Source organism: Rhipicephalus microplus, chromosome 8, assembly GCF_043290135.1.
Source record: "Rhipicephalus microplus isolate Deutch F79 chromosome 8, USDA_Rmic, whole genome shotgun sequence".
Lineage (NCBI taxonomy): Eukaryota > Metazoa > Arthropoda > Arachnida > Ixodida > Ixodidae > Rhipicephalus > Rhipicephalus microplus.
In genome coordinates, this window is record NC_134707.1 from 80,971,623 (window position 1) to 80,992,401 (window position 20,779).

Genomic DNA, 20,779 nt, shown 5'->3' on the forward strand with positions numbered 1-20,779 from the left:
CCAGTCTAAAAATTAAAGCGACTAGGGCACTCAATGTCCTCAAAGTTCTGTCGCGGAAGCGGTGGGGCGCTGACCGTAAGTGCCTTCTGCACATATATCGTTCATTGGTGCGTAGCAAATTAGATTATGGAAGTGTAGTTTACGGGTCAGCGAGACAATCCTACCTCAAGAGACTCGACCCCGTACATAACAAAGGGATACGCTTGGCAACCGGTGCATACCGGACCTCGCCGCTTCCCAGCTTGTACTCCGAGAGTAACGAACCGGCACTGGACAGCAGACGAACGCAGCTAATGCTTACATATGTCCTAAGAGTTCGCTCATCGCCAAACCATATATGCTACAACATTATCACACACTGTGACAAACGACTCCATTACACAAACAAACCAAACGCAATAAGGCCACTTATACTCAGATTCGAAGAAAAATGTCGCGAGTGTAACGTCCCTACAGATGCCCTTTCTGTTACTAAAAGGCCAAGAAGGCTGCCTCCCTGGAAAAACTTTACGCAATTTCTTGACCTCTCATTGACACATCTCAAAAAACAAGGTACACCACGTGAACACATATTGCAAGAATTTCGCATCGTTCAAGAAAGGTACAGCACATACAAAGAATTTTACACTGATGGCTCCAAAACGGCTAGTTATGTCAGTAGCAGTGTCGTCCAAGGTGCGTGGGAAGAAACAGTCAGATTACCACGGTTTGTTTCAGTTTTTACTGCTGAATGTTATGCCTTGTGGATGGCAGTAAAAAGAATTGAAAGTGCTAGATACAAGAAAGCAATACTTTTTACGGATTCCTTGAGTGCATTGAAGGCCCTCCATATACGCTCTCAATACGAACCCTTCATCGGCGACATTTTAAGCGTATTATCGCGTCTAAGTGAAGGACAAAATATCCGGTTCTGCTGGGTCCCAAGTCACGTCGGGATACCCGGAAATGAAAGGGCAGATCAGTGCGCAGCAGCAGCAAAGAACTTAAGTATCTCGCAAGTAAATGTTCCCGTTAGGGATAGTATCCGCGCAATCCGTACAGCGCTAACATCTAAATGGCAACGGGAATGGAATATGACAGGCAACAACAAACTTCAACTAATCAAGCCATTCCTAAATGAATGGAAGTCATGTTACCACCAAGAACGTTTTATCGAAGTAATCCTGTGCCGTCTTCGAATTGGTCACACGCACATCACTCATAATTACTTGTTAAAACAAGAAAAACAGCCAACATGTGATAAATGCGATGAACCTCTAACAGTGTTGCACATCTTGCTTACATGCGCACATTTGGAAGCACATCGAAGAAAACATTTTTACACCTTGTACAAGTTACGCATTCCACGTCACCCCATGTTCCTTCTAGGAGATGACGCGCTGATACCCCTAACCGACGTTGTCAACTTCCTGGATGACACCAAATTTCTAAATAAGTTATAAGAAGCACGCCATCGTATTTGTACGGTACAGATCTGCAAGATTCACGAACCTGTGTGGCCACAGCACGGCCTCTTGCGAGAGGTCAGTGCTGTGACAGCTTCTTTTGAACACAGCACTTACCTCCTGGTCCTTGCGCACAAGGACACAGGTGAGGCGGGAGTGCTGGAGCGATCCCCTCACATTTTTTGACAAAATCACCTCACGCACATACCATACCCATTGACCACGCCATGTACCATGTCCATAATTTTAAAAGTATACACATTACGCGATTGGTTTTAGGTCTCTACACAGCCGCACAACATTATTCATTTTATTCCATTAGTCATCGTCAACCGCGCATTCATAGTCATGACCATTGTAAAGGAAAAATCACCTGGACGACGAAGCACATTTTCCCCTGACTGACGGATTTACTCCCTCAGAGAAAATAGTTTTTCAATCAGACTTTCACAGCACAATGTATGCCGAGCTAACTAGTGACGTTTTCTTTTGCTCTTTTTTCTCTCCTTTTTTTCACCATGTGGCTGGCGCAGCATAGCCTTAGTTGCTTTTGCGCCACTAAACCCAACATAACTAACTAACCTACCGACAACATATACCTTTACACCCTGGAATGTTCGTCGGTAGGGAACCGCTTTTTAGTCACAAATCATTATTAGCGTTTTTAAAGGAAATTCATAATTTTCATATCATATACCCGGGCATACCGTAGCATGACCTCTCTAGAGAGGTTTTTGCTGCGGTGGCTACACAGGAAAGCACTTGCCTCACGACCCTTGCACGCAAGGGTACTAACGTGTGAGGTACTTGTGCTAATGCCATGCATGTCCACCATCGTTTTTCATTATCACCAACTTTTGTCACCTATTCACACCATGCACACCTTTCACGGCATAGTCATGATTTTATTACTTGTATGTTTTACCCGCTTTACTGCGAGGAATTTTATGGCCCTTATACAGCCACTTATCACAATCATTGTCCATATTTCTAGTAAGATGAACTGGCGCTCTTTGGCCGTGAATCGGCCCTTGCGCCATAAAACATTAAACATCATCAGTGGGAATGCGGGGCTGGGAATAAGTCTGCTTCTGTTGAGCTTCCTTTATTTCATCCTGTCTTTCTTTTCTTTTTCAGCTTTTTTGTCACCATCCCCGCAGGGGCGCCTGCGCAAGTAGGCGTTTGGTGTGTAGCGACACCACGGACCCGAGCTAACGGGGGAGTTTCTACTCCCTCCCACGCCTAGCCGTGCGTGGCTTTGCCGTGTCCGGGGAAAAGGGGATCCTGGGGGTTGAGCCGACGCTGGGTGATTGGACCGTTAAGGCCCCCCGGCAGAGGCAACACACCCCTTTGGCCCCGGCTTCACGTAGACGGCACCCCTGGGCTGACCCACCCAGGAGTAATCGGCAGTCGCCTTTTCCTATCTCTCTCTCCCTACATCTTCGTCTTTATCTCTTACTGTTTATCTGTCCTGTCTTCTACTCTCTTCTGTTTACTTCCAAACTTCCTGGCGGCGAGGGTTAACCCTGTGCAAATAGCCTACCTTGGTCTAGGCGCATTGGGTTATAGTTGCGTTGTACGGCTGGCGTCTGCAGGTTTTAGCATCCGCAAACTTGTAGCGTCCCCTTGTTGGGCTCCGTGGTGGGTGGCCGCCAACGCTTCTGAAGAAAATTAAACTGGCATGCATAAAGCATTTCCCCTATTAAGTGATCGTGCCTCCTCAAAGCGGGTACGCACCGAAGATATCAATTTTTTCCTCCGGCCAAGACAAACCTTTCCTCATTTCCACGTTATACACTGCGAAAAAACTAACAAGGAAGCCAGAACAGTATCCCCCTTCGTAGTGGCTAGGTCCTTAACAGAAACTCTCGGTGCCGGGTCCCCCGCAGGGGCGCCTGCGAAAGTAGGCGTTTGGTGTGTAGCGACACCACGGACCCGAGCTAACGGGGGAGTTCCTACTCCCTCCCACGCCTAGCCGTGCGTGGCTTTGCCGTGTCCGGGGAAAAGGGGATCCTGGGGGTTGAGCTGACGCTGGGTGATTGGACCTTTAAGGCCCCCTGGCAGAGGCAACACACCCCTTTGGCCCCGGCTTCACGTAGACGGCACCCCTGGGCTGACCCACCCAGGGGAAATCGGCAGTCGCCTTTTCCTATCTCTCTCTTCCTACATCTTAGTCTTTTCTCGTCTTTAAATCTGTCCTGTCTTCTTCTCTCTTCCATTTACTTCCGATTTTTCATGGCGGCAAGGGTTAACCTTGTGTAATTGCTCAACCTTGAGTAATTATATTTGGTTATAGTGGCAATGTACGGCTGGCGTCTGCAGCCTTATGCTATTAAGTGCTTCAGCGTCCCCTGGTTGGACTCCGTGGTGGGTGGTCGCCATTGCTGCCGAACAAAAAGTACACTACTATGGGAACACCTGCATTTCCCCGTCTCCTAGATCGTCTCCCGCCTAAGAGGGGACGCACCGATGACATATCATTTTTCAGCAAACCCAGACAATGCTTTCCCAAATTCCATGTTGTGCACAGCGATAACCCAACAAAACAAGCCAGAGCAATATCTCCATTTCTTGTTGCAAAATCTCTGACAGAGGTCTTTGGCCCAGGATACAAGGTTACAAAGATGGCTAGCGGAGACCTTCTCCTTGAGCTGCCTGAAAAACACCACTATGAAAAACTTGGCAGCCTCGTAGCATTCGGTAATATCCCAGTATCTATTTCACCCCATAGATCAATGAACACCTCACGCGGAGTTGTTTCAGAAGCAGACCTTCTTGAAATGTCTGAACAGGAACTGCTTGAAGGGTGGAAAGAGCAAAATGTCACAGATGTGAAACGAATTGTCATCAGACGAGACAACAAAGAAATACCTACCAAACATTTAATACTCACCTTCGCATCTAGCACACTGCCTTCATCTATAGACACAGGATACATCAAACTCTCTGTCCGTCCCTACATTCCCAATCCAAGACGGTGTTATAAATGTCAACGATTTGGTCATGGCTCGCAGAACTGCCGGGGTCAGGAAACTTGTGCAAGATGTGGTAGCCACGGCCACCCATCTGATAACTGTGTTACTACGCCTCACTGCGTGAATTGTGACGGAGAACACGCCGCGTATTCGCGTTCGTGTCCTAACTGGAAGAAAGAAAAAGAAATAATCACACTTAAAGTCAAAGAAAACATCACATTCAAAGAAGCAAGACGAAGAGTATCGCCATTTTACGGCGCAACATATGCTGATGCGGCGCGTCAGGGGGCAACGCCGCACCAGCCCTCGCCACCCCTTCGGCCTGCGCAGAGCGAGCCGTCGGCTGTGGCACCTGCCCCCAAGGCGGCTGTAGCCCAGGCTACACCGCCTACTCCCAAACAGAGACCGGAGACTCCAGAGTCTTCGGGTCTCAAGGCCTCCCCTCACCAGGCGAGGCCCAAAATCCAAACTAACAGCCCGCACGTGCGGGCATCCAGTGCCTCCGAGGAGGCAATGGATACGTCGGCACCCTTGGTGCCGAAAGAGCGGCGTGGCTCCTTGGAGCGCGCCAAGAAAACAAAAAAGCAAATAACAGGGCCTGGTGACGGCCCTGTTAAGTGAACTCAAACTCCCCGTCTAAACAGCCACTCGCTTTTCGTACACACAGCATTATTTTACATTCACCATGAACACTCAAATTATACAATGGAATGTCAGGGGTCTTCTCAGAAACCTTGACGACATCCAAGAACTCCTACACGAACACTCACCAAAAGTGCTGTGTGTACAAGAAACACACCTTAATTCAAAACACACAAATTTTCTTCGTAAATACGTTAATTTCCGAAAGGACCGTGATGATGCCATGACATCATCCGGAGGTGTTGCCATCATAGTGAATCAAGGAATTGCATGCACACACTTACAACTCCAAACATCCCTTGAGGCAGTGGCTGTTCGAGCGGTTCTTTTTGATAAACTAATCACAATCTGCACTATTTACATCCCTCCTAGCTATCAGCTGCAAAAACGTGATTTACACTCTTTAATTGATGAACTTCCGGAGCCTTATGTTCTCCTTGGAGACTTCAATGCGCATAGCAGGCTATGGGGAGACTCTCGTTGCGATGCGCGAGGTCGACTGATTGAACAATTCCTTCTCTCGTCGAACGCATGTCTCCTAAATAGAAAAGAACCAACCTATTATAATCTCGTACATAACACCTACTCCTCCATAGACCTAAGCATAGTGTCTCCATCTCTTGTGCCTCTACTCCAGTGGAAAGTCGTCAGTAATCTGTACGGAAGTGACCACTTTCCCGTAGTTTTGAGCACAACTACAACAACTGGGTGTACACCCCGTGTTCCCAAATGGCTCATAAACAGAGCCGACTGGGAACGGTTTCATACCATCGCTCGTATAGATTGGAGTGACATAGGTACTTTAAGCATTGATGTTGCTGTCGACTACTTCACAGCTTTTTTGATTGATGCTGCAACAAAATGCATCCCACAAACAAATGGGCACCCAGGAAAACGGCGTGTGCCATGGTGGAACTCTGAATGCCGAAACGCGCGCAAACAGCAAAACAGAGCTTGGAGGCTGCTTCGGAACTCACCGACAGCCGAAAATCTTGACACCTTCAAGAAAATAAAGTCTCAAGGCAGGAGAACGCGTCGGCAGGCCAGAAGAGAAAGCTGGCAGAAGTTTTTGTCAGGGATCAATTCATACACACAGGAGGCTAAAGTCTGGAACATGGTCGGTAGGATAGCAGGAAAACAAGTACACACACTTCCACTCGTGGACACTCGGGGTGATACCTTGGAAGATCAGGCAAACTTCCTCGGTGCACACTTCGAACAGGTGTCCAGCTCATCTCACTATACTGACACTTTCCAAAAATACAGAACAAGAATAGAAAAGCAGAAACTTGAACACAAATGCACTAGATCCGAGGCATATAACCAAGCTTTCAGTCTAGCTGAGCTGCGAATGTCTCTAAACTCCTGCAGTACTTCTGCCCCAGGTTCTGACCGTGTGATGTATGAAATGTTAAAAAACCTACCAAACGAAACCCATAAAACCTTACTTTGTTTGTACAATGCTGTTTGGTCTTCTGGCACTATTCCTACCTCCTGGAAAGAGGCTATTGTTATTCCCATTTTGAAAGAGGGCAAGGACCCTTCTTTACCCTCGAGTTATAGGCCTATAGCACTTACAAGCTGCTTGTGCAAAGTCTTCGAAAAAATGATAAACTGCCGACTTGTACATTTCCTTGCAACAAATAATTTGCTCGACCCATTTCAGTGCGGGTTTCGAGAAGGTAGATCCACCACAGACCACCTTGTTCGTATCGAGGCACAGATCAGAGACGCCTTCGTCCATAAACAATATTTTCTCTCTGTGTTCCTAGATATCGAAAAGGCGTATGATACAACATGGCGGTTCGGCATTCTAAGAGACCTGTCTCACCTTGGTGTGCGCGGAAGAATGTTTCATATAATCGAAAGTTACCTGTCAAAGCGGACATTCCGTGTCCGTCTGGGCAGTGTGCTTTCCCAAACATTTGTCCAGGAAACAGGCGTGCCACAAGGTGGCGTGCTTAGTTGCACACTTTTTATTATCAAAATGAACTCTTTGCACTTGTCCATTCCCCGCAATACGTTCTATTGTACATATGTCGACGACGTTCAGCTTGGCTTCAAGTCATGTAACTTGGCCATGTGTGAGCGGCAGGTTCAGCTGGGTTTAAATAAGATCTCCAAATGGGCAGATGAAAACGGATTTCGACTTAACCCACAAAAAAGCACGTGTGTTTTGTTCTCTCGAAAGAGAGGCATGCACTCGGAACCTGACATTCGACTGAACGGGCAACGTCTGTCCGTCAAAGCCGAGCATAAATTCTTAGGCCTAATCTTGGACAACAAGTTGACCTTCGTGCCGTACATCAAGTATCTAAAAACAAAATGTTTAAAAGCCATGAATGTTTTAAAAGTGTTGTCACGTACTACTTGGGGTAGTGATAGGAAATGCCTCATGAACCTGTATAGAAGCCTCATTCGCACCCGCTTAGATTATGGGGCCATTATTTATCAGTCAGCGGCTCAAAGTGCTTTGAAGATGCTGGATCCCGTGCACCATTCGGGCATCCGCCTTTCTACGGGTGCTTTTCGCACCAGCCCCGTAGAAAGCCTTTACGTTGAGTCAAATGAGTGGTCGCTTCATCTGCAAAGAACCTACATGTCCTTTGTATATTTCCTTAAGGTGAAAGCAGACAAGAGGCACCCCTCATACTCTACTATTAATGACTTGTCGAGCTCCATTCTTTTTCAAAACAGGCCTTCAATGAGGCAGCCCTTCTCAGTTCGCCTGAAGGGTCTAGCTGAGGACACTGGAGTGTCACTGGAACACAGTTTAATGGCTCCTGTAGCATACCCGCCACCGTGGCAGTGGCAGACTATAGATTGCGATGTGTCTTTTTTAGAAGGTACTAAACATGCGCCTATTGCCCATATTCGAACATACTTCTTGGAGCTTCAACACAAATACACACGTCCTGAGTTTTTTACAGATGCCTCTAAGTCTAACTCCTCTGTGTCCTACGCTGCTGTTGGCCCTTCCTTTTCGGATGCTGGCCCTCTACATCCAGGCACAAGTATCTTCACCGCGGAAGCTTACGCGATACTTGTGGCAGCTAAACACATCAAACAATCACAAATACAAAAAGCAGTAATTTATACAGACTCCCTCAGTGTGGTAACGGCTCTGCACAGTCCTAAAAAACAAAAAAACCCTGTCCTCGTTTCACTTTACTCCATATTATGCACCCTCTACACACTCAACAGACATGTTGTTGTGTGCTGGGTGCCAGGGCACCGTGAGATTCAAGGCAACGTGATGGCGGATCAGCTTGCTGCATCCGCCCACGGAAGCACCGCCATTACACCGACATCAATCCCGGCCCTTGATCTTAAGCCGTCTCTCAAACGAAAACTGAGGGACTACTGGCAGAGCAAGTGGGACACACACACACAAAACAAACTACACGTTATCAAGCCACACCTTGGCCATTGGCCACCAGTATCAAAATCACGTCTAAGAGAGGTAACACTAACAAGACTCAGGATAGGACACACATACACGACACACACACATCTTTTGTCCGGTGGTGACCCACCATTGTGTGATAAATGTGGTGAGGCATTAACAGTTCTTCACGTTTTAATTCAATGTAAACATTTAGACACTCTAAGAAGACAACACTTCCCACTACCCTACCGACAACATATACCTTTACACCCTGCAATGTTCGTCGGTAGGGAACCGCTTTTTAGTCACAAATCATTATTAGCGTTTTTAAAGAAAATTCATAATTTTCATATCATATACCCGGGCATACCGTAGCACGACCTCTCTAAAGAGGTTTTTGCTGCGGTGGCTACACAGGAAAGCACTTGCCTCACGGCCCTTGCACGCAAGGGTACTAACGTCTGAGGTACTTGTGCTAATGCCATACATGTCCACCATCGTTTTTCATTATCACCAACTTTTGTCACCTATTCACACCACACACACCTTTCACGGCATGGTCATGATTTTATTACTTGTATGTTTTTACCCGCTTTACTGCGAGGAATTTTATGGCCCCTATACAGCCGCTAATCACAACCATTGTCCACATTCCTGTCTCATGAACTGGCGCTCTTTGGCCATCGAATGGCCCTTGCGCCAAAAAACACCATATATCATCATCATCATCGGTGCCGGGTACAAGGTTACCAAAATGGCCAGTGGAGATCTACTCCTCGAAGTACGTGACAAAGACCAATTTGATAAACTGAACACCCTCACAACGTTTGGAGACTCACCCATCAGTATTACGCCACACAGGTCTATGAACTCATCTCGCGGGGTCGTTTCGGACGCAGATTTGCTTGACCTGACCGAAGCTGAACTTCTTGAAGGATGGAAGAGCGAGAACGTGACAAACGTACAGCGCATTAAGATAAGAAGAGATCAAAAGGAAATACCAACAAAACACTTAGTACTGACCTTTGCTTCGAGCGATTTGCCGGAAACAATTCAGACTGGGTACACAAAAACATCTGTGAGGCCATATATTCCCAACCCCCGCCGTTGCTTCCATTGTCAGAGATATGGCCACGGCTCGCAAAGCTGTCGTGGCCAGAAAACTTGTGCTATGTGTGGAGTCGTGGGCCATGCGTCCGACAACTGCGAAGCACCTGCACACTGTGTAAACTGTGGCGGTAATCATGCCGCGTACTCACGTTCTTGTTCTTTCTGGAAAAAAGAAAAAGAAATCATCCCTTTAAAGATAAAAGAAAACATTACATTTAAAGAAGCAAGAAAAAGAGTCTCTCCATTTTATGGCCCTACATATGCTGATGCGGCGCGCCAGGGGGCAGTGTCGCACCAGCCCTCGCCACTCCTTCGGCCTGCGCAGAGCGAGCCATTGGCTGTGGCGCCTGCCCCCAAGGCGGCAGTAGTTGAGTCTACTCCGCCTACTAGTGAACAGAGACCAGGGACTCCAGGGTCCTCGGGTCTCAAGGCCTCACCTCGCCAGGCGAGGCCCAAGCTTCGAAAAACCAGCTCGCATGAGCGGGCATCCAGTGCCTCCGAGGAGGCAATGGATACGGCGGCACCTCTGGTGCCAAAAGAGCGGCGCGGCTCTCTGGAGCGCGCCAAGAAAACTAAAAAGCTCATAACAGGGCCTGATAATAGCCCTGCTACTTGAGCTCGACCTTTCAGTTTAAACAAGTCACTCCCTTAACGTACACACAGCACTACTTTACATCCAATATGGAAACACAAATTATACATTGGAACGTCAGAGGCCTGCTTAAAAACCTCGACGACGTCCAAGAGCTTTTATACAAACACTCACCTCAAGTGCTGTGTGTACAGGAAACACATCTTAAATCCTGCAATACAAATTTTTTACGTGCTTACGTCATATACCGAAAGGACCGAGATGATGCTGTGGCGTCATCCGGTGGCGTAGCCATTATTATTAACCAAGGAGTAGCGTGTACACATTTACCACTCCAGACATCCCTTGAGGCGGTGGCTGTTCGAGCGGTACTCTTAAACAAACTCGTCACCATCTGCTCTTTGCATGTACCTCCCCACCAACGTCTTGAAAAACGTGAATTTCAGTCCCTAATAGACGAACTACCGGAACCTTATTTGCTTCTTGGGGACCTAAATGCACATAGTGGACTGTGGGGCGATTCTCGCTGTGATGCACGAGGTCGTCTCATTGAACAATTTCTCTTCTCTTCCGGCGCCTGCTTGTTGAATAGGAAAGAGCCAACCTACTATAACGTTGCCAACAAAACTTACTCGTCTATAGACCTCAGCATCGTATCACCTTCACTTCTACCCCTATTGAAATGGAAAATCATAAACAATCCATATGGAAGTGACCATTTTCCTGTAGTGTTGAGTTCACAAACAACATATGAATGTCCTCTACATGTTCCCAAATGGCTGATAAACAAAGCAGACTGGGAACAGTTCCACAACACTACACGTTTGAGTTGGACAGACATATGTAGGTTAAACATAGATGAAGCTGTGAAGTACTTCACAGCTTTTCTAACTGACGCAGCAGCCAGGTGCATACCGCAAACATCTGGAATGCCCGGCAAACGACACGTCCCATGGTGGAACACGGAGTGTCGTAATGCGCGAAAGGAACAGAACAGGTCATGGAGATTGCTGCGCAACTCGCCAACAGCGGAAAATCTTGACACGTTCAAGAAAATAAAGTCTCAAGGAAGGAGAACGCGTCGGCAGGCCAGAAGAGAAAGCTGGCAGAAGTTTTTGTCAGGGATTAATTCATACACACAGGAGGCAAAAGTCTGGAACATGGTCGGTAGGATAGCAGGGAAACAAGTACACACACTTCCACTCGTAAACACTCAAGGTGATACCTTGGAAGATCAGGCAAACTTCCTCGGGGCACACTTTGAACGGGTATCCAGCTCGTCCCACTATACTGACACTTTCCAAAAATACAGAACAAGAATAGAAAAGCAGAAACTCGAACACAAATGCACTAGATCCGAGGCATATAACCAAGCTTTCAGTCTAGCTGAGCTGCAAATGTCTCTAAACTCCTGCAGTACTTCTGCCCCAGGTTCTGACCGTGTGATGTATGAAATGTTAAAAAACCTACCAAACGAAACCCGTAAAACCTTACTTTGTTTGTACAATGCTATTTGGTCTTCTGGCACTATTCCTACCTCCTGGAAAGAGGCTATTGTTATTCCCATTTTGAAAGAGGGCAAGGACCCTTCTTTACCCTCGAGTTATAGGCCTATAGCACTTACAAGCTGCTTGTGCAAAGTCTTCGAAAAAATGATAAACTGCCGACTTGTACATTTCCTTGAAACAAATAATTTGCTCGACCCATTTCAGTGCGGGTTTCGAGAAAGTAGATCCACCACAGACCACCTTGTTCGTATCGAGGCACAGATCAGAGACGCCTTCGTCCATAAACAATATTTTCTCTCTGTGTTCCTAGATATCGAAAAGGCGTATGATACAACATGGCGGTTCGGCATTCTAAGAGACCTGTCTCACCTTGGTGTGCGCGGAAGAATGTTTCATATAATCGAAAGTTACCTGTCAAAGCGGACTTTCCGTGTCCGTCTCGGCAGTGTGCTTTCCCAAACATTTGTCCAGGAAACAGGCGTGCCACAAGGTGGCGTGCTTAGTTGCACACTTTTTATTATCAAAATGAACTCTTTGCACTTGTCCATTCCCCGCAATATGTTCTATTGTACATATGTCGACGACGTTCAGCTTGGCTTCAAGTCATGCAACTTGGCCATATGTGAGCGGCAGGTTCAGCTGGGTTTAAATAAGATCTCCAAATGGGCAGATGAAAACGGATTTCGACTTAACCCACAAAAAAGCACGTGTGTTTTGTTCTCTCGAAAGAGTGGACACTCGGAACCTGACATTCGACTGAACGGGCAACGTCTGTCCGTCAAAGCCGAGCATAAATTCTTAGGCCTAATCTTGGACAACAAGTTGACCTTCCTGCCGTACATCAAGTATCTAAAAACAAAATGTTTAAAAGCCATGAATCTTTTAAAAGTGTTGTCACGTACTACTTGGGGTAGTGATAGGCAATGCCTCATGAACCTCTATAGAAGCCTCATTCGCACCCGCTTAGATTATGGGGCCGTTGTCTATCAGTCTGCTACTCAAAGTGCCTTGAAGATGCTGGACCCCGTGCACCATTTGGGCATCCGCCTTTCTACGGGTGCTTTTCGCACCAGCCCCGTAGAAAGCCTTTACGTTGAGTCAAATGAGTGGTCGCTTCACCTGCAAAGAACCTACATGTCCCTTGTTTATTTCCTTAAGGTGAAAGCCGACAAGAGGCACCCCTCATACTCTACTATAAATGACTTGTCGAGCTCCATTCTTTTTCAAAACAGGCCTTCAATGAGGCAGCCCTTCTCAGTTCGCCTGAAGGGTCTAGCCGAGGACACTGGAGTGTCACTCGAACACAATTTAATGGCTCCTCTAGCATACCCGCCACCGTGGCAGTGGCAGACTATAGATTGCGATGTGTCTTTTTTAGAAGTTACTAAACATGCGCCTATTGCCCATATTCGAACATACTTCTTGGAACTTCAACACAAATACACACGTCCTGAGTTTTTTACAGATGCCTCTAAGTCTAACTCCTCTGTGTCCTACGCTGCTGTTGGCCCTTCCTTTTCGGATGCTGGCCCTCTACATCCAGACACAAGTATCTTCACGGCGGAAGCTTACGCGATACTTGTGGCAGCTAAACACATCAAACAATTACAAATACAAAAAGCAGTAATTTATACAGACTCCCTTAGTGTGGTAACGGCTCTGCACAGTCTTAAAAAACAAAAAAACCCTGTCCTCATCTCACTTTACTCTATTTTGTGCACACTTTACACACTCAACCAACATGTTGTAGTGTGCTGGGTGCCAGGGCATCGTGAAATTCAAGGCAACGTGATGGCGGATCAGCTTGCTGCATCCGTCCACGAGGGCACCGCTACTACACCCATATTAATCCCGGCCCTTGATCTTAAGCCGTCTCTCAAACGAAACATCAGAGACTTCTGGCAGAGCAAGTGGAATACACACACACAAAACAAACTACACATTATTAAGCCACACCTTGGTCATTGGCTGCCAGTATCAAAATCGCGTTATACAGAGGTAATACTAACGAGACTCAGGATAGGACACACATACGCAACACACACACATCTTTTGTCTAGTGACGATCCACCATTGTGCGACAAATGTGGTGAAACATTAACAGTCCTTCACATACTAATCCAGTGTAAACATTTAGAAACTCTGAGAAAACAACATTTTCCATTACTCTACCGACAACATATACCTTCACACCCTGCAATGTTTGTCGGTAGGGAACCACTTTTTAGTCATAAATCATTGTTAGCGTTTTTAAAAGAAATTCACAGCTTTCATGTCATATACCCGGGCATACCGTAGCATGACCTCTCCAGAGAGGTTTTTGCTGCGGTGGCTACACAAGAAAGCACATGCCTCACGGCCCTTGGACGCAAGGGTTTGAACGAGTGAGGCACCTGTGCTAATGCCATACATATCCACCATCGTCTTTTATTATCACCAACTTTTGTCATCTATTCACACCACACACACCTTTCACGGCATGGTCATCATTTTATTACTTGTATGTTTTTACCCGCCTTACTGCGAGGAATTTTATGGCCCTTATACAGCCACTTATCACAATCATTGTCCATATTTCTAGTAAGATGAACTGGCGCTCTTTGGCCGTGAATCGGCCCTTGCGCCATAAAACATCAAACATCATCATCATTTTGTCACCATGTCTCTTCTATTTTTTAATCTGTTTCCTTTGCCCTTTCTATCTTTTTTCATCTCTTTCTATTTTTCACTTGCTTCATCTTTTCTATTTTATGTGGCTTAGCTTGCGTTACGCCAAGCGACGACAGCCCAGGCCACTAATTAAAGTGCTTCACTCTTGAAAGCACCTTTAGGATATGATCTTGCGCTATCATGTATAGCAGTACCTCGCGCATGTAAGTTTAAGCATTAGGCACGCTCAAACGTTACATGTCCATTTATGTTCGAGCACATTCTAGATTTTACGTGCCAGGTATATATTTATCACTCTAAACGTCAATTAAAGTGGTCTTGGAAGACATAAAGTTATGCGATGCATTTGAAGTCAAGAGCACGTATTGCGACGTCTAAGTTTTGTCTAAGAGACAAGTGCACACGATGTTAATAATACTTAGGCTCTCTAGAATGTAAGGATGGCACATAATAAATATGTCGATTAGATGTTATCGATAGACGTATGAATCTTATCTCTATGTTGACAGAATATCAGTGGTTCACTGGGACCGGACGTGAAAGACGTGTCGCGTCCGCTGAAAGATGCGCGGCTAATGTATTTAGACATCTGTAAATCTTCCAAGTTGAGAAAAAAACGGCGGCAGATGCCGGCTGCGCGTGAGGTAAGACCGGGCGATAAGGCAGTTATCGGTACTTGAGTAAACAAGGGAAAAATCCAGTAGCTTTACCCGGACTGAGCTTCGAAAAGGGAAGCCCGGACGGTCAATAAAGAGTTATAGTTTAAGGTTGACGTGATAGCGGAGGTTAAGGGAATGAAGTTACCGTGCAGCAAACGTTTGTTGTGAACAGCGTCTTATAGTTTAGCGGGATAGCGTTTACGTGCATGGTTTACGTGCCCCAACTGGGACGATGGTGCCACTTATCAAATGGTTAATAAGTTAAAGACAGTGAAAAGGAAAATAAAACGAGAATGTTTGCCTATGCCACTGCGTGATACAATGTCACAAGTTTATTTTACCAATAATAAAAGCATAAATCAACCATGCACCAAACGCCAAAAAATTTATGTTGCCGATTTGTTTACATCAATCTTGTAATTAGGCCTAGACGCGTTCGAAATGTGAAGCTATCTCAAAAAGTAAGCCAACTTATCCGTAATACTCGGTCATCGAAGCTGACTGAAGGCAAGCGAAGTCACTTTAAACAGTCGTTTGCTGCGAATAAGGTGAATCTTTCCACAACTGCGCCAAAATCACTTCGAAGCGGGCGTCCGAGAGCGCCGCCATGTTTACGTACACTACGTACACCTACGCTACCACGGTAACGTGAAATCTGAAAGATACCGCGCGTACGGGAAGCGGTACGGGTGACGCACGTATCTGCGCATGCGCACTTCGATTCCGGTATCACGGTACGCCCGGTATCCCGGTAAGCCCGGTATACTACAACTCTTCAATAACGCTTGTGACATATTGGTAGTGTTGCGGACCGGAGTCTATCCGACGCGTCCTCGCTGACGTGGGCTGCCGAGACGTCAGGGCTTATGTCGGACCCGGTCTCTTGTGGTAGCGTGGCTCAACTTCGGGTGGAGGAAACGAATGCTGACAAGATGTGGAATCGAAAAACAAAGAAGTTTATGACACTATTTGCACTTATTTATAGCGTAGAGGTTAGGAGTTCCGCAAACCACGAGCGTGGTGGATGAACCGTCAAATCATGGTTCAGAGCAACGTCCAGCACTTTCAATCGTCGTTTGAAGCCCTGTCGGGCTCCTCCTCCTTGACTGAAGCACCAATCACGCACAAGATGCCGCTCTCCAGAGCATCAGTCAATGCACACGGTCGCCGAATAAGGGTCGCATCTCCTGACGCAATGTTCCCCTGGTCCGAGTTTTACTGAGGAGAAGGACAATTGGTTCCTTTCTAGAACAAGTTGGTGGTTGGGTTAGCGCTGCTGTCTTTCCCTGGGAGGGCAGCCAAGGAGTAGACTTGAATTGATTAGACATAACCGGCGCTGTCGGGCTGCCTCGCCGTCTCCCCAAACAAGCCATCCTGGAGGAAATGCTTGTAGGTACGTTGACTCACGCACAGTCGAAGTTGAAACATTCTAATCTATTTGTCGCTTCCTGCCGCTGGACGCTCGTTCCGAGAGAACTGGGGTTTCGGGCGTGGGAACGTTGCCCGGCCATGCTTCTCATGGCCAGCATGGCGCCCATGGACGAAGGTTACAACAGTAGGTACTCTGATATGTGTCGGTTTAGGAATTGTGCGCTGCTTCACTAATGTGGTGCAGGGGCAAAATGCCTCTTTCTCACTCAGCCCAAATGAATTTTTTTAGTTGCTCATGTGCAGCTGTACTTTTTTGTCTTTGTTTCTGTGATTCAGCTTCCATTGCAACATATTCCAGCAAAAAGTAACGCCAAATGTAAAACAATGTTTGACAGCAAGTGGATTTGCAGCGCCACCGCCCGGATTCAATAAAAACGTTAAGTACGACCGGAGTTTATCGATGATGATGATGATGTTTAGAGTTTAATGGCGCAAGGCCGACTAAGGGCAAAGAGCGCCAAACAGAAGTGATTACATTCAAGTGACAAGGAAGTAAAAGAACATCTCAGTAAAAATAAACAAAGTAAAAACACAACGTAATGGAAGATGGCTGGTCTAAAGGGCCAGGTTGTCAAGCATGATAAGAAATGAGATGTAAAAATTTCACGTCGGTAAGAAATTCTAAAACGCGTTTGACTGAAAACAGTGCTTCGTCTCCTATGAAGTGTGACGGGTGTGGTGGAATATGTCGCGTGTGTAGTTGTGGGAAGTATTTGCGTCGTGTTGTGTCAAGTGCCTTACATTGTATCAGGATGTGGTTCACGGATAGGGCCTCTCCGCACCTGCTGCACAGAGGTCTTGGAGACCCAGTGAGAAGGTGCGAGTGCGTTGCATGAGTGTGCCCTATCCGTAATCTGGCCAAGGCGACTTCAGTGTATCTATTACGTGCGTCGGTGGTGTATGGTCCCAAATGTGGTTTTATTACGTGTAACTTGTTGTCTGTTTGTTCACTCCAGTGTGTTTGCCATGTTTTACGAAGTTGTTGTCTGATGTGTGGTTTCACGTCGGTGTAGGGTAATGTGGTTATGTCTACTGTATTTAGGAGTGTAGCAGCAGCAGCCATTCGATCCGCTGCTTCGTTCCCGGCTATACCACAGTGGCCAGGGACCCAACAAAGAACCAGTTCAAGGTTGCGTACATACACAGACATAACAGCTTTGACAATCAGATTGACAACATGGTTTTTCGAAGGCATTGTTGACGACAGTGCCCGCACAACACTGAGGGAGTCTGTATAGATAATGGATTGTGAGATGTCGCTTTGAAGTATATGATTAACAACAAGAAGAACACCATACGCCTCTGCGGTAAAGATACTAGTATGACTATTCAGCGTTTTAGTGACACTAAGGCCGGGTCCATGCGCAGCGCAGGACACAGAGGTGGCAGTTCTAGAGGCGTCCGTATAAAATTCAGCACATTGATACTTATGCTGCAGATGCAAGAAATGCTGCAGAATAGCACATGTGGGAGCTCGGTTTTTATCTATATGTGTAAAAGATGTGTCACATAAGACAGCGCGGAGATGCCATGGTGCTATAAAATCTGTTGGAGAACTTTGGATGGTGTCTAGAAAAGAGACAGAAAGCTCTGACGCTTCCTCTCTAGCTCTGTAGGAGAAAGACGCAGAGAACGATGGTCGGTTTAAAAGGAGTTCAGTCATGGACGTATCATAAAAAACTGATTTAAAAGGATGGTGAGGCATGGATGAAAGTTTAAAAGCATAAAGGAGATCTGTGTATGCTCGCTGACGTTGCAGGTTCCATTTGTTACACTCCACATAGAGGCTTTCGACCGGACTAGTCCGGAATGCACCACACGCCAGGCGGAGCCCCAGATGGAGTACCGGGTCCAGCATTTTGAGGGATGTTTTACTTGCTGACCCATAAACAACGCTACCATAGTCCAATCGCGAACCTATTAGGCTGGTAAAAACACGTAATAAAAGTTGTTTGTCAGCACCAAAAGAAATGTGCGAGAGAACCTTCATGATAGTCAGTGTTTTTAAGCATTTATGTTTTAGTTGTTTTATGTGTGGGATGAATGTCAGCTTTTCGTCAAAGATTATTCCTAAAAACTTGTGTTCCTTTTTGACGGGAATTGACACATCATTAAGATGAATGTCAGGATCCGGCCGGATGCCACTCCTCTTAGAAAAAAGAACACAAGTGCACTTCCCCGGATTAAATTTAAACCCGTTCCTATCTGCCCAGCCAGCTACGTTGCTAACACCAAGCTGTACTTGGCGCTCGCAGACAGATAGGTTACAAGACTTAAAAGATAATTGTACGTCGTCTACATAAATTAAGCAGGAAATCGACGGTGGCAATGCCTTCCTCAGTGAGTTCATTTTCACAATGAAAAGGGTGCAACTTAAAACTCCACCTTGTGGCACTCCATTTCCCTGAACATGAACTCTAGATAGTGCAGTTCCAACACGCACGCGAAACGTTCTTTCGGACATGTAACTGGCAAGCGTGTTGAACATGTTGAACATGTTACCCGAAATGCCAAAAGACTTGAGATCAATGAGGATACCATACCTCCAAGCAGTATCATACGCCTTTTCTAAATCAAAAAATACTGTCATGCAGTACTGCTTGTGGAGGAAAGCATCTTTTACATATGCCTCTAATGCAACGAGTTGATCGTTGGTAGATCGCCCCGCCCTGAAGCCTGCCTGGCAGCCCTCGAGAAGACCGTTGTACTCGAGAAAGTACACAAGTCTCCTGATTATTATCTTCTCGAAGAGCTTACACAGGCAGCTAGTCAGGGCAATGGGACGATAACTGGCAGGAGAGGAAGGGTCCTTCCCTTCCTTTAGGAAAGCTACTACTATGGCCTCCCTCCAAGAGCGAGGAATGTGCCCCAAAAGCCATATTTTATTGTATAGGTGTAAGAGTGTTTCAAGAGTGTCTGGGTGTAGGTGCTGTATCATGGTGTATGTAACCTTATCTGCACCTGGAGCTGAAGGTTTGCACGTGCTCAAGGCAGCCCTCAACTCATAGAGAGTGAATTCAGAGTTGTAAGAACTGTTCGATTTCTCTTTGTCGTGTCCCCGCAGGGGCGCCTGCGCAAGTAGGCGTTTGGTGTGTAGCGACACCACGGACCCGAGCTAACGGGGGAGTTTCTACTCCCTCCCACGCCTAGCCGTGCGTGGCTTTGCCGTGTCCGGGGAAAAGGGGATCCTGGGGGTTGAGCCGACGCTGGGTGATTGGACCTTTAAGGCCCCCCGGCAGAGGCAACACACCCCTTTGGCCCCGGCTTCACGTAGACGGCACCCCTGGGCTGACCCACCCAGGGGAAATCGGCAGTCGCCTTTTCCTATCTCTCTCTTCCTACATCTTAGTCTTTTCTCATCTTTAAATCGGTCCTGTCTTCTTCTCTCTTCCATTTACTTCCGATTTTTCCTGGCGGCAAGGGTTAACCTTGTGTAATTACTCAACCTTGAGTAGTTATATTTGGTTATAGTGGCAATGTACGGCTGGCGTCTGCAGCCTTATGCTATTAAGTGCTTCAGCGTCCCCTGGTTGGACTCCATGGTGGGTGGTCGCCATTGCTGCCGAAAAAAAGTACACTACTATGGGAACACCTGCATTTCCCCATCTCCTAGATCGTCTTCCGCTTAAGAGGGGACGCACCGATGAAATATTAATTTTCAACCAACCCAGACAATGTTTTCCGAAATTTCATGTAGTGCACAGTGAAAAGCCAACAAAACAAGCCAGAGCCATATCTCCATTTCTCGTTGCTAAATCTCTGACTGAGCTCTTTGGCCCAGGATACAAGGTTACAAAGATGGCTAGCGGAGACCTTCTTCTTGAGCTGACAGAAAAACACCACTATGAAAAACTTGGCAGTCTCAAAGCATTTGGCAATATCCCAGTATCTGTTTCACCTCATAGATCAATGAATACCTCACGCGGAGTTGTTTCAGAAGCAGACCTTCTTGAAATGTCTGAACAGGAACTGCTTGAAGGGTGGAAAGAGCAAAATGTCACGGATGTGAAACGAATCGTCATCAGACGCGACAACAAAGAAATACCTACGAAACATATAATACTCACTTTTGCATCTAGCACACTGCCTTCATCTATAGACACAGGCTACATCAAACTCTCTGTCCGTCCCTACATTCCCAATCCAAGACGGTGTTATAAATGTCAACGATTTGGTCATGGCTCGCAGAACTGCCGGGGCCAGGAAACTTGTGCAAGATGTGGTAGCCACGGCCACCCATCTGATAACTGTGTTACTACGCCTCACTGCGTGAATTGTGACGGAGAACACGCCGCATATTCGCGTTCGTGTCCTAACTGGAAGAAAGAAAAGGAAATAATCACTCTTAAAGTCAAAGAA